The sequence below is a fragment of the Hyla sarda genome, chromosome 5, assembly GCF_029499605.1.
Source record: "Hyla sarda isolate aHylSar1 chromosome 5, aHylSar1.hap1, whole genome shotgun sequence".
Classification (NCBI taxonomy): domain Eukaryota; kingdom Metazoa; phylum Chordata; class Amphibia; order Anura; family Hylidae; genus Hyla; species Hyla sarda.
This window is the reverse complement of record NC_079193.1, coordinates 360,666,118-360,680,538: the sequence shown is the minus strand read 5'-3', so window position 1 is coordinate 360,680,538 and position 14,421 is coordinate 360,666,118. Positions and strand designations below refer to the sequence as shown.

Below are 14,421 nucleotides of genomic sequence, written 5' to 3'. Positions count from 1 at the left end.
CTTGTGACTGGAACTCTGCACTAGCTTAAATGTCATCATTATCTGAGGAAGCTATCAGGGGTCTTCACAGAGGTGTGCCACGCTGAACTGTGCAGGGATCTCTTCCCTCAATTGCGTTTAATTGGGTTTTCTGAGACATGACTCTTTTGGAGTGCACCCAGAAAGGGGATCCCCAGATCTGAGTCTGTCACTGACTAGGCCAGTTCTGGAGGAATCAAGCTCTTTCAAAAATGCATTTCTCCTAAATGTTACCTCTTGTAGTACCTCAGCAGGACAGGTGTTCTCTGACCGAAGCCAGAGCTAGACTTAAAGGGGTACTCCACCCCTAGACATCTTATCTAATCCCGGGGGTTCCAGTCGCGGACAACACCCGACATTCGTTTAGAAAGCTGGGTGCGGGCGGTGGGGGTCGTGACATCATGGCCACGCCCCTTGTGATGTCACACCATGCTCCTTTAATGCAAGTCTATTGGAGGGGGCGTGGTGGCGGCCGCCATACCCCCCTCCCTAGACTTGCATTGAGGGGGTGTGGCGTACGCATCATACACAATCCAACTGGGGCAGCGGAGTACCCTTTTAACTTTCGCTCTTTGAATCCACCCTCTATCCCTGGGATTGGGGTGGAGACAGGACAGATCTTAGCCCTAATTGGCCAAAGGGCTGACATGTGACATACTACCAAAGGTTTTACAGTAAAAATAGACTTTTGGGGATTAAACACATTTATGCCTTAGTGCATACAAGAAATATATTGAAACTCAGAAAAACACATTTATAATGTAATACACTTTTAAGGAGACCCCAGCATTTCAGATACAGACATAACATCGAAGCATTGGGGAAGATTTATCAAAACCTGTCCAGAGAAAAAAATGCTGAGTTGCCCATAGCAACCAATCAGATCGCTTCTTTCATTTCTCAGAGGACTTTTCCAAAATGAAAGAAGCGATCTGATTGGTTGCTATGGGCAACTCAGCAACTTTTCCTCTGGACAGGTTTTGATAAATCTCTCCCATTAACCTTTGTGACTACAGCCCCCTGAACAGTGTTCAGTGTAGCAACAGATGTCTCTTCTCTGGAATACCACAAAATCACCAAAGATTGCTAAATTCAGTAAAGCTGTATACTCAGGAGGAATATGCGGCAAACACCCGCCCACGTGTCTCACTCTGTCTTTTATATCCTAGGTTTGTCACCTCATCATTCCCCGACACTCTAAAGGACCAATCCTAGGTCCCGATTCTTATGTCCAATAGGTATCTTCCAGCTCACTTACCTGTGTGAGATATGGCTAACCAGGTTGATGTTTACCTGTTACTGTCTGATGATGTGAACTGCTGTCATCATGGAGCGCCACTGTTGTGATGTCCCGATCATGTGTGTGATCACATGACCGGTTGATCGCTTGTCCTATTGCCGCGCATGCGCCCGGACTTAAACATCGCCTCACATTTTATTGTGCGCAGGCGCGGGGACTTAGAAAATACTCCGCTCGCTTTCAGTGTATAACTCAATCACTAGTCCGGCGCATGCGCTGGGACTTAGAAATCCACAGTCCATTCATATTCTATGTATATTGCTGTACCGGGACATAGATGTGTAGTCACTAAGACCCTTACGTGTACCTTGTACCAGAATATATCAGGTAAAGTCCTCCTTTCTCAGAGATGGTGACAATATTATATTACAGCTTATAAACAGCCTAATGGCTGTCACTGACATTTTACCATTCTAATATATATCTTCACAATATTATCACTATAAGCAAATATGGCTGATGTTAATTATATATTATGTATAACATAAGGTAATAAATTCTATATCATAAGATAGAAATATCATAATTAGGATACATAATGTGTGATACAGTTAATATTTATTGTTCGTTATATATACAAAATGATGAGTTCTGTTCCTAAAATGGAAAAATGGTTACACAAACGGTCACTAAAGGATTGATTTGTTGTTACCTATTAATCCAGAGAAACTATCAGGTAGATATATCAATCACCATCGAAGTGGATATGTAACATTTAGTCATTTTTAGTAGTTGTTATTGAATATATAACAAATATACCTAAAAAGATGTGTATCCCACAGAACGAAATCCCTATATATAGCATTAGTGTCACGATTCGGCTGGCTGGAGGTGGATCCTCTGTGCCAGAGAGGGATTGGCGTGGACCGTGTCGGTGGACCGGTTCTAAGTTGCTACTGGTATTCACCAGAGCCCGCCACAAAGCGGGATGGTCTTGCGAATGAGAGGATGCTGCCAGCTCTCCGGGGAGGAGCGGGGACCCGGAGCGCTTGGCGTAACAGTACCCCCCCCCCTTGGGTCTCCCCCTCTTCTTGGAGCCTGAGAACCTGAGGATAAGACTTTTGTCTAGGATGTTGTCCTCAGGTTCCCAGGATCTCTCCTCTGGGCCACAGTTTTCCCAATCCACCCAAAAAAATCTTTTACTTCTGACAATCTTGGAGGCCAGAATCTCCTTCACAGAGAAGACGTCAGTCGAACCGGAAACAGGAGTGGGAGAAACAAGTTTGGGAGAGAAGCGGTTAAGGATGAGTGGTTTAAGGAGAGAGACATGGAAGGCATTGGGAATACGGAGAGAAGGAGGAAGAAGGAGTTTGTAAGAGACAGGGTTAATCTGGCACAAGATTTTGAAAGGACCAAGATAGCGTGGTCCCAGTTTGTAACAATATGCGTGGGCAAACCGTGAAGGCGAAAAATGTGTACAAAAAAATTGCTTTGCCAACTGAGGCGCTGAAGGAAGACCAGGAAGAGGAATAAAATGTGCCATCTTGGAAAATCGATCAACGACCACCCAAACAACTGTGTTGCCACGGGATGAGGGCAAGTCCGTAATAAAGTCCATACCAATCTGTGACCAAGGCTGTTCAGGAACAGGCAGAGGATGAAAGAGACCAGCAGGCTTCTGGCGAGGAGTCTTATCCCGGGCACAGACAGTACAGGCCCGCACGAAATCAACAACATCAGTCTCCAGAGTCGGCCACCAATAAAATCGAGAGATGAGTTGAAAGGATTTTTTGATGCCCGCATGGCCTGCGAGGTGGGAGGAGTGTCCCCATTTGAGAATCCCGAGACGCTGGCGTGGAGAAACGAAGGTCTTCTAAGTTGGCAGAAAAAATCAGAATATCGTCCAGGTAAACCACAACACAGGTATATAGGAGATCACGAAAAATTTCATTAACAAAGTCTTGGAAGACGGCAGGGGCGTTGCAGAGGCCAAAGGGCATGACCAGATACTCAAAGTGTCCATCTCTGGTGTTAAATGCAGTCTTCCATTCGTCCCCCTCCCTGATGCGGATGAGATTATAAGCACCTCTTAAGTCCAGTTTGGTAAAGATGTGGGCGCCTTGTAGGCGATCAAAAAGTTCCGAGATAAGAGGTAAGGGGTAGCGTTTTTTTACCGTGATTTTATTAAGTCCGTGGTAATCAATGCAAGGGCGTAGGGAGCCATCTTTTTTGGACACAAAAAAAAATCCAGGACTTGCGGATAAACCCCTTTTTTAAATTCTCCTGGATGTACTCCGACATGGCTTGGGTCTCTGGAGCAGACAGAGGATAGATTCTGCCCCGGGGTGGAGTAGTACCCGGGAGGAGGTCAATAGGACAGTCATAAGGCCTGTGAGGAGGTAAAGTCTCTGCTTGCTTTTTGCAAAAAACATCAGCATAGTCCAGATAAGCCTTAGGAAGACCAGATACCGGGGGAACCACAGGGTCACGACTGTGAGTACTGGGAACCGGTTTAAGACAGTCCTTGTGACAAGAAGTACCCCAGTTCTTGATTTCTCCTGTGGACCAATCAAGGGTTGGGGAATGGCATTGAAGCCACGGTAATCCAAGAAGAATTTCTGAAGTGCAGTTGGAGAGGACCAAAAATTCAATTTTTTCGTGATGGGGTCCGATGCACATTAGGAGAGGTTCCGTGCGGTAACGCACGGTACAGTCCAATCTTTCATTGTTAACAGAATTGATGTAGAGGGGTCTGGCGAGACTGGTCACCGGGATGTTGGACCTGTTGATGAGAGAGGCCAAAATAAAATTTCCTGCAGATCCGGAATCCAAGAAGGCCATAGCAGAGAAGAAGAAGGTGGAAGAAGATATCCGCACAGGCACAGTAAGGCGTGGAGAAGCAGAGTTCACATCAAGAGCTGTCTCACCTTTGTGCGGAGTCAGTGTACGTATTTCCAGGCGGGGAGGACGGATAGGACAATCCTTCAAGAAATGTTCGGTACCGGCACAGTACAGGCAAAGATTCTCCATGCGGCGTTGTGTCCTCTCTTGAGGTGTCAAGCGAGACCGGTCAACTTGCATAGCCTCCACGGCGGGAGGCACAGGAACGGATTGCAGAGGATCAGAGGAGAGAGGAGCCGGGGAGAGAAACCGCCTCGTGCGAACAAAGTCCATATCCTGGCGGAGATCCTGAAGCCTTTCGGAAAAACGCATGTCAATGCGGGTGGCAAGATGAATTAGTTCATGCAGGTTAGCAGGAATTTCTCGTGCGGCCAGCACATCTTTAATGTTACTGGATAGGCCTTTTTTAAAGGTCGCGCAGAGGGCCTCGTTATTCCAGGATAATTCGGAGGCAAGAGTACGGAATTGGATGGCGTACTCGCCAACAGAAGAATTACCCTGGACCAGGTTCAGCAGGGCAGTCTCAGCAGAAGAGGCTCGGGCAGGTTCCTCAAAGACACTTCGAATCTCCGTGAAGAAGGAGTGTACAGAGGCAGTGACAGGGTCATTGCGGTCCCAGAGCGGTGTGGCCCATGACAGAGCTTTCCCAGACAGAAGGCTGACTACGAAAGCCACCTTAGACCTTTCAGTAGGAAACTGGTCCGACATCATCTCCAAGTGCAGGGAACATTGCGAAAGAAAGCCACGGCAAAACTTAGAGTCCCCATCAAATTTATCCGGCAAGGATAATCGAAGGCTGGAAGCGGCCACTCGCTGCGGAGGAGGTGCAGGAGCTGGCGGAGGAGAAGATTGCTGGAGCTGTGGTAATAGCTGCTGTAGCATCACGGTCAGTTGAGACAGCTGGTGGCCTTGTTGCGCTATCTGTTGCGACTGCTGGGCTACCACCGTGGTGAGGTCGGCGACAACTGGCAGTGGGACTTCAGCGGGATCCATGGCCGGATCTACTGTCACGATTCGGCTGGCTGGAGGTGGATCCTCTGTGCCAGAGAGGGATTGGCGTGGACCGTGTTGGTGGACCGGTTCTAAGTTGCTACTGGTATTCACCAGAGCCCGCCGCAAAGCGGGATGGTCTTGCAGCGGCGGTAGCAACCAGGTCGTATCCACCAGCAACGGCTCAACCTCTCTGACTGCTGAAGATAAGCGCGGTACAAGGGAGTAGACAAGAGCAAGGTCGGACGTAGCAGAAGGTCAGGGCAGGCAGCAAGGATCGTAGTCAGGGGCAACAGTAGGAGGTCTGGAACACAGGCTAGGAACACACAAGGGTACGCTTTCACTGGCACAATGGCAACAAGATCCGGCGAGGGAGTGCAGGGGAAGTGAGGTATAAGTAGGGAGTGCACAGGTGAACACACTGATTAGGCCTGCTGCGCCAATCAGTGGCGCAGTGGCCCTTTAAATTGCAGAGACCCGGCACGCGCGCGCCCTAAGGAGCGGGGCCACGCGCGCCGGGACAAGACAAACGGGGAACGGGTCAGGTATGGGAGCCGGGATGCGCATCGCGAGCGGGCGCCTCCTGCGTCGCGAATCGCATCCCGGCTGGGAGTGATATTACAGCGCACCCGGTCAGCAGGTCTGACCGGGGCGCTGCGAATGAGAGGATGCTGCGAGCGCTCCGGGGAGGAGCGGGGACCCGGAGTGCTCGGCGTAACAATTAGGAATGGTTAGCTCGTATTTAAAGTTGCTACCTGCATGAGATATTCCTATATATAATTACAAACTCAAATGATCAAGGTCCTATAGTTAATTGATGGTATAATGTCATCTTCGTCTATGGTCATCCCATAATTTCTAGCATAAAGGTAAGTGATATCCATGTTGTTCAATCAAATTTAGTACTGGGGAGATAAATATATAGTGACAAACAATTATAGTACAGAATTATGTAGCTCCTACTTCATTAATTTAAAGTCCCTAATTACTATAGGACCTTCCATCATATTATCAGAGTGGACATAATATACATGAATGGTATTTTATTTTATTGCGGATCTAGAAAAGCGGCGAAGGAAAACCCTTCATTTAGACCCAATGGGGCAATACTTTTAAGTCTATGTATCCATCTCGCCTCTTCTTTCAGTAATAATGGATCTATATTGCCCCGCCTGGGACCCAGACGTAACTGACAGAGGCCTACAAAGCGTATATCTTTCAGATTGCTGTTATGGAAAGCCTTCATATGACAAGATATAGGAGTATCCTTTGCTGTTCTTATACAGCTTAGATGCTGAGATATGTCTCTTAAATTCTTGAGTCGTTTTACCCACATAGATTCTCGAGTATGAGCAAACGGCCACATAAATAATGTTTTTGCTATTACAATTACATGAATTGCCTAATCTCGTAAGTCCGAGAATCTATGGGGTCTTGCTGAAGGTCTTGCTTTTGATAATATATGTGCAAAAAGTGCAATGCCCACTTGCATATGAGCCAACCGTCTTGTTCTTGTTCGTATTAGGTGTATTAGGTGCATCTAAGTGACTGTGCACCAATAGGTCTTTTAAATTAGGTCCCCTCCTAAAGGTTATACTTGGTTTCGCTCCAATCGCAGGTACCAATTCTCTATCATTGGACAGCAGATGCCAATGTTTGCGAAGGATTCCCATGATCTTATTGGTATATCCATCATAGGATCCTATGCATCGTATTTGGTTTTCTTGTTCCCTACGGGTTTCAGACCTGAGCGTATAACTCCTGTCTGTTTCTTTGGCCCGATGGTATGCTTTTTTTAAGTGTTTCCTGGGGTACTGCCGTTGTCTAAATTTAGAGAAAAGTCTCTTACTTTCCTCTTCAAACTTAACGTCCTCTGAGCAATTACGACGTGCTCGTAAATATTGGCCAATGGGGATACTGGCCTTGAGACGATCAGGGTGCCAACTATCCCAATGAAGGAGTGAGTTGGCTGACGTAGGCTTACGATAAACCTCCGTCTGTATCTTAAGATCTTTATCTATGTAGATGTGCAAATCAAGAAAATTAATAGATCTGCCTCCTACCTCACTGGTGAATGCCATGCCTATACTGTTGGTGTTAAGTTGGTGAACAAAATCTGTGAATAGTGAGATATCTCCGTCCCAAAGAATTAGGACATCATCGATATAGCGCCCCCAAAAAATAATGTGATCTGTGAAAAAACTGAAAACCTCATCAAAAACAATAGTGTCTTCCCACCACCCAAGAAATAGATTAGCATACGTCGGTGCACAGGAAGCCCCCATAGCCGTGCCTTGTGTTTGGTGATAAAAGGTGCCATTAAATAAGAAATAATTGTGAGTCAAAATGAATCGAAGTAAATTAATTACAATGGTGTTATGCGCTGTGAAAAAAGTGCTCTTAGTGCTAAGAAAGTGAGAGATAGCTGTGAGACCCAAGTCGTGTCTAATGTTACTGTATAAGCTCTCAACATCTAAACTCGTTAGAATGGTTGATTCTGTTACTGATAAATCCTGAAGCATTAATACAGTATCCTTAGTATCTTTCAGATACGATGGTAAAGTAACAACAAAGGTGGCCAGAGTGAGGCAATTATTGCCTGACACAATGGGTCTCCCGCGAACAGGTGTGGTGCCCTTGTGCGTTTTTGGCAACGCATAAAACGTTGCAAACATGGGATGTGCATTATAAAGGTATTTGTGTTCATCCGTGGAGATAAGTAATTGTTCTTTGGCATCTGCCAGTAGAATTTTAAAGTGGGCCAGGTATTCACCAGTAGGATCCGCTGATAGTGTTTCGTACTTTCCCCTATCTCTCAGGAGATCCATTGCCATGGAGACATAGTCAGACCGGTCCATAATCACCACATTGCCCCCCTTGTCGGAGGGATTGATGACTATGGATGGGTCCACCCTCAATGTCTCCAGGGCTTGTTGTTCCCCCAGTGTCAGGTTTGAATTGATTAAATGCTTCTGAGGACAGATGGACTCAATGTCCGATGTAACAAGACTCACAAAAGTGTTGTATTCAGGGGCGGACTGACAGGCCGGTCCAATCTGCCCTCGTCCAAAGGCCCGGACGGGGGAAAGGGCTCGCTGTCCGCCGCCTGCCACATTAAATAAAATAAAAATGTTATCTAATTGCCCGGCACACACACGGACCCAGGCCCGGCATACACCCGGACCCGGAGAACGCTGCTGCTGGCTGCTGTTTGGCATCTCCCAAACAGCCACGGCAGCCCTGTAAGAGAACCGCAGTGGCTGCCTGGGAGATGCGCTTTGAACTTCGGTGTGGCGCCGCCGCCCTGCTCGCTCATACAGGGCCCACTTGCCCTCAGGTACGGAACCCAGCTTGTCCTCAGTGTACAGAGCCCCGCTTGTCCTCAGTGTACAGGGCCCCACTTGTCCTCAGTGTACAGGGCCCCTTGTGTCCTCAGTGTACAGGGCCCCGTGTGTCCTCAGTGTACAGGGCCTGCTTGTCCTCAGTGTACAGAGCCCTGCTTGTCCTCAGTGTACAGAGCCCTGCTTGTCCTCAGTGTACAGGGCCCCGCTTGTCCTCAGTGTACAGGGCCCAGCTTGTCCTCAGTGTACAGGGCCCAGCTTGTCCTCAGTGTACAGGGCCCCACTTGTCCTCAGTGTACAGGGCCCAGTGTGTCCTCAGTGTACAGGGCCTGCTTGTCCTCCGAGGACAAGCGGGCTCTGTACACTGAGGACAATCGGGGCTCTGTACACTGAGGACAAGCGGGGCTCTGTACACTGAGGACAAGCGGGCTCTGTACACTTAGGACAAGCAGGGCTCTGTACACTGAGGATGAGCGGGGCTCTGTACACTGAGGATAAGCGGAACTCTGTACACTGTGTACAGAGCCCTGCTTGTCCTCAGTGCACAGGATAAGCGGGGCTCTGTACACTGAGGATAAGCGGGACTCTGTACACTGAGGATAAGTGGAACTCTGTACACTGTGTACAGAGCCCCGCCTGTCCTCAGTGTACAGAGCCCTGCTTGTCCTCAGTGTACAGAGCCCTGCTTGTCCTCATTGTACAGGGCCCCGTTTGTCCTCAGTGTACAGAGCCCTGCTTGTCCTCATTGTACAGGGCCCCGCTTGTCCTCAGTGTACAGTTCCCCGCTTGTCCTCAGTGTACAGGGCCCCGCTTGTCCTCAGTGTACAGGGCCTCGCTTGTCCTCAGTGTACAGGGCCCCGCTTGTCCTCAGTGTACAGGGCCCCGCTTGTCCTCAGAGTACAGAGCCCTGCTTGTCCTCAGTGTACAGGGCCCCGCTTGTCCTCAGTGTACAGGGCCCCGCTTGTCCTCAGTGTACAGGGCCCCGCTTGTCCTCAGTGTACAGGGCCCCGCTTGTCCCCAGTGTACAGGGCCCCGCTTGTCCTCAGTGTACAGGGCCCCGCTTGTCCTCAGTGTACAGGGCCCTGCTTGTCCCCAGAGTACAGAGCCCTGCTTGTCCTCAGTGTACAGGGCCCCGCTTGTCCTCAGTGTACAGGGCCCCGCTTGTCCTCAGTGTACAGAGCCCCGCTTGTCCTCAGTGTACAGGGCCCCGCTTGTCCTCAATGTACAGAGCCCTGCTTGTCCTCAGTGTACAGGGCCCTACTTGTCCTCAGATTACAGGGCCCCGTGTGTCCTCAGTGTACAGGGCCTGATTGTCCTCCGAGGACAAGTGGGGCTCAGTGTACAGAGCCCCGCCTGTCCTCAGTGTACAGGGCCCCACTTGTCCTCAGTGTACAGGGCCTTCTTGTCCTCCGAGGACAAGCGGGGCTCTGTACACTGAGGACAAGCGGGTCTCTGTACACTGAGGATAAGCGGAACTCTGTACACTGTGTACAGAGCCGCGCCTGTCCTCGGTGTACAGAGCCCCGCTTGTCCTCAGTGTACAGATCCCCACCTGTCCTCGGTGTACAGATCCCCGCCTGTCCTCGGTGTACAGATCCCCGCCTGTCCTCTGTGTACAGATCCCCGCCTGTCCTCTGTGTACAGATCCCCACCTGTCCTCGGTGTACAGATCCCCACCTGTCCTCGGTGTACAGAGCCCCGCTTGTCCTCAGTGTACAGAGCCCTGCCGAAGAAGTGCCCTGATCTCTCTGCCGGCTTTCTCAGTCGGCATCTGCATGGACACAAACAGGCTAGCCTGGCCAGGTGGGTGGCTTATGAATTGTATAGTTGTATGTATGTTCTACCTGCTTTTCACCGCTCCCTACATGATGGAACAGTCTGACTTAGTTATATGTGAAATATAACTTATATCTCTGACTGTGCCATCATGTAGGGAGCAGTAAAAGGCAGATAGAAGATGGAGTAGGCTTCCCAGCAGCACAGAGTATTTCAGACAGTCTGCCTCACTACAGTTCCCTCCAGAAATACTCTGTGCTGCTGTGCTATTTCTGTAATAAAGCTAAGAGGCCTCAGCCTCACCCAAGCAGGGGCAAAAAAGGTAAAGTGTGTGGCTTATGAATGGACTAGTTGCCATTTTCTACCTGCCTTTCACCGCTCACTATATGATGTCAGAGATGAGTTATGTATCTGACTGTGCCATCATGTAGTGAGTGGTGAAAGGCAGGTAGGTACTCAGGTGGAAAACTTTTTTTTTTTTTTAAATCAACTGGTACCAGAAAGTTAAACAGATTTTTAAATTATTTCTATTACATTTTTATAATCCTTTCAGTACTTATTAGCAGCTGTATACTACAGAACAATTTATTTTCTATTTAAGGGATTTATTTTCTGTAAAGGCCACAGTGCTCTCTGCCTCTGTCCATTTTAGGAACTGTCCAGAGCAGAAGAAAATCCCCATAGCAAATATATGCTGCTCTGGACATTTCCCAAAATGGACAGAGGTGTCAGCAGAGAACACTGTGGTAGTGACAGAAAAGAAATCCCAAATAGAAGAGAATTTCCTCTGTAGTATACAGCAGCTAATAGGTACTGGAAGGATTAAGAATTTTTAATAGAAGTCATTTACAAATCTGTTTAACTTTCTGGCACCAGTTGATTAAAAAAAAGTTTTCCACCGGAGTACCCCTTTAAAGGTGAGTGGAGGCTGGAGCCAAGTTGGACTGGGTATCACAGACTGAGATCCCAAGTTGGCACAAAAAGGAGGAGTTCAGTGTTTTAAGGCACTTGGGGGGAGATTCATCAAAACCTGTCCAGAAGAAAAGTTGCTGAGTTGCCCATAGCAGATCATTTCTTTCATTTTTGAAAAGGCCTCCAAAAAATTAGAGAAGCAATTTGACTGGTTGCTATGGGCAACTGGACAACTTTTCATCTGCACAAGTTTTGATAAATCTCCCCCTTGGTGTAGTTAAGGTGATTGGCATTGCCATCCCTCAAAGTACCCCATAGCCTCAAGCGCACTGCACCCCCTATTCCTTTCTATGGCAAATATTCATATGCATACTGGACGGGAATAGGGGCGGGGCAGAGGTGGGGCCAGGGGTGGAGTCTTGCTGGGGGCCCTTGCTTTATTTGGTCCGGGGGGCCCTGGGTGGTGTCAGTCCGCCCCTGGTTGTATTTCAATATATAGTCCGATCTTACATTTGTTTTTCCCTCCATCTGTACTCTCCAACTAACTATTTATGTAAGCAAGAAAGACGGAAGATAGTAGAGCTGCAGCTGGATCAGACTACTTAGACTGTTTTGTAGTCTGTAACCATGGAGACACAAGGTATTATTAGAGCTGTAGGCCAAGAATGGGTAGAGGATATTGAATGTTTTCATTTTGGGAAGAAAACATTGAGGGAGATTTAAAAGGGGTTCTCCACTGCCCTGCCTTCCGGAGCTCCGCTCGCAGCGTCCGGAATTTTATTACTCCGAACGCTGTGTGCGGGCTTCCGTGTTCGAGGCCGCTCCCTCGTGACGTCACGCCCAACCCCTTGTGACGTCACGCCCGCCCCCTCAATGAAAGTCTATGGTAAGGGGGCATGACAGCCCCCTTCCCATAGACTTTTGTTGAGGTGGCGGACATGACGTCACGAGGGGGCAGGCGTCACGTCACGAGGGGGCGGCCTCGAACACGGAAGCCCACACACAGCGCTCGGAGTAATAAACTTCCGGACGCTGCGAGCGGAGCTCCGGAAGGTAGGGCAGTGGAGAACCCCTTTAACAAAACCTGTGTAGAGGAAGAGTAGTGCAGTTGTCCATAGCAACCAATCAGATCGCTTCTTTCACCTTTAAGGAGGCCTCTGAAAAATAAAAGAAGCGGCCTGATTGGTTGCTATGGGCAACTGCACCACTTTTTACTCTACACAGGTTTTTATAAATCTTCCCCATTGTCACTAAGGTGGAGGTAGCCTGTATAGGGTTAATGTTGTAGTGCGCTTCATGTTTGATTTCACCTGCGATGATTATTATCATATTGTTTTTGTTGTTGCTCAACGCTTCCGGACATCTGTAATGAGTAGAGATTAGTGCCCTTAAATTGGGCACCGGGGTTCAGGATGTAGGAACAAGAAAATCGATAAGCCTTAAAGTTTGTTACAAAGTGGTGACAGATAGATTGACTCCGGCTAATTAATACAATGAGCACATACGAGCGAACATGCGAGCGCTGATAGAATCGATCCCCCTCCGGAAATCTCATTTTTACATAACAAGCTGCCGGCTAATGACTTCAGTCCTATTGATTTCTATGCAAAAACTGTACATGGATGATTTCCCCCGGCTCCCAGCATTGGACTAGGAGTTGGGCCTCCCCTAAATATGTTTCTGCATGGTCCTACACCCTCAGAATTTGTCTTTCCAATAGGATTATATGTAAGCCCAGTGCTTAAAGGGGTACTCCGGTGGAAAACTTTTTTTTTTTTCTTTTAAATCAACTGGTGCCAGAAAGTTGAACAGATTTGTAAATTACTTCTATTAAAAAATCTTAATCCTTCCAGTACTTATTAGCTACTGAATACTACAGAGGAAATTCTTTTCTTTTTGGAACACAGAGCTCCCTGCCGACATCACAAGCACAGTGCTCTCTGCTGACATCTCTGACCATTTTAGGAACTGTCCAGAGCAGCCTATGTTTGCTATGGGGATTTTCTCCTACTCTGGACAGTTCTTAAAATGGACAGAGATGTCAGCAGAGAGCTCTGTGTTCCAAAAAGAAAAGAATTTCCTCTGTAGTTATCAGCAGCTAATAAGTACTGGAAGGATTAAGATTTTTTAATAAATGTAATTTACAAATATGTTCAACTTTCTGGCACCAGTTGATTAAAAAAAAAAAATTAATAAATAAAATTTTCCACCGGGGTACCCCTTTAAAACCAGGGTGCCTCCAGCTGTTGCAAAACTACAACTCCCAGCATGCCTGGAAAGCCATATGGGCATGCTGGGAGTTGTAGTTTAGCAGTGTCAGCTACAGTGCCTCCATAAGAGAGTAAGCCACCATGTCCCATAACAGGACAAGCCATAGTGCCCCATAAGAGAGACAACCACTGTGCCCCCATAACAGTGTCTACTATTGTACCTTTATACTAGTATCTTACAGTTCCCCAAGAACATTGTCAGCTACAGTGCCCCTGTAAGTGTGTCAGCTGCCATGTCCCAATAGAACAAACCACATTACCTTCATAGTGGTCTAGCACCTATATTTTTGTCATAAATACCTTCTATCTGTTGCCTACTTGGTTTGTTATTCTGTGCTTTACAGGGGGCATGTCCTCACTCTGCATGACTCATTTTTCTCCTTGAGTCTTCTGTGCTGTGCTGGGTCTCTTCATCCAATCACTGCAGCCTTTGTTGTAACCCCCTCCTCTCTGTTTTCATGCTGCAGTCTGATTGGACAGGTGTTAGAGGAGTGCTAATCCTGCCCTCACTTCCTGGATTTTGTCCCAGCCTGTGCTTTAGCTGGGACAAAGATGATGCTGCAGCCGAACAGGGTTATGTTCTGGATGGTATGAGGACCCCTAGTGGTCTTTTTATATTTTATAAGCCATGATTTCTATAAAAAGAAGAAAAAATGTTATACAGTATATTGGAAAGGTTAATGTTTTGCCAAGATGTAAAAAGTATTTGAGTCTGACAGTGCCCATTTAAGTTTTCTTCACAAGGGCCACACTAAGAGTACGTTCACACTACGGAATTTGTTCTAGAAATTTCACCCGGAAATTCTTGTGCAGCGGCCTCTTATTCTTTTCAATGGGATTCTGCTACATGGCACACGGCTGAATTTCCGCCACGGCAATTTAAATTCTGGACTCTGCCGGAAGAACGATCATTCTTTCGGCAGAATTCATTAGGATGCGCATAGCTTTGCCAGGATTGTCCACTCGGAATTTC

The 14,421-nt window shown here is 47.6% G+C and overlaps 1 long non-coding RNA gene across 1 annotated transcript in view; it reads right to left on the bottom strand.

The window, feature by feature from the left end:
• LOC130274421 (uncharacterized) overlaps positions 1 to 14,058 on the bottom strand; it is a 47,079-nt gene extending 33,021 nt beyond the window's left edge. The window contains exon 1 of the long non-coding RNA XR_008844363.1: positions 13,749 to 14,058. This is a non-coding gene — a long non-coding RNA (uncharacterized LOC130274421). The remainder of the gene's footprint in view (positions 1 to 13,748) is intronic.
• Between the last annotated feature and the right edge of the window lie 363 nt (positions 14,059 to 14,421).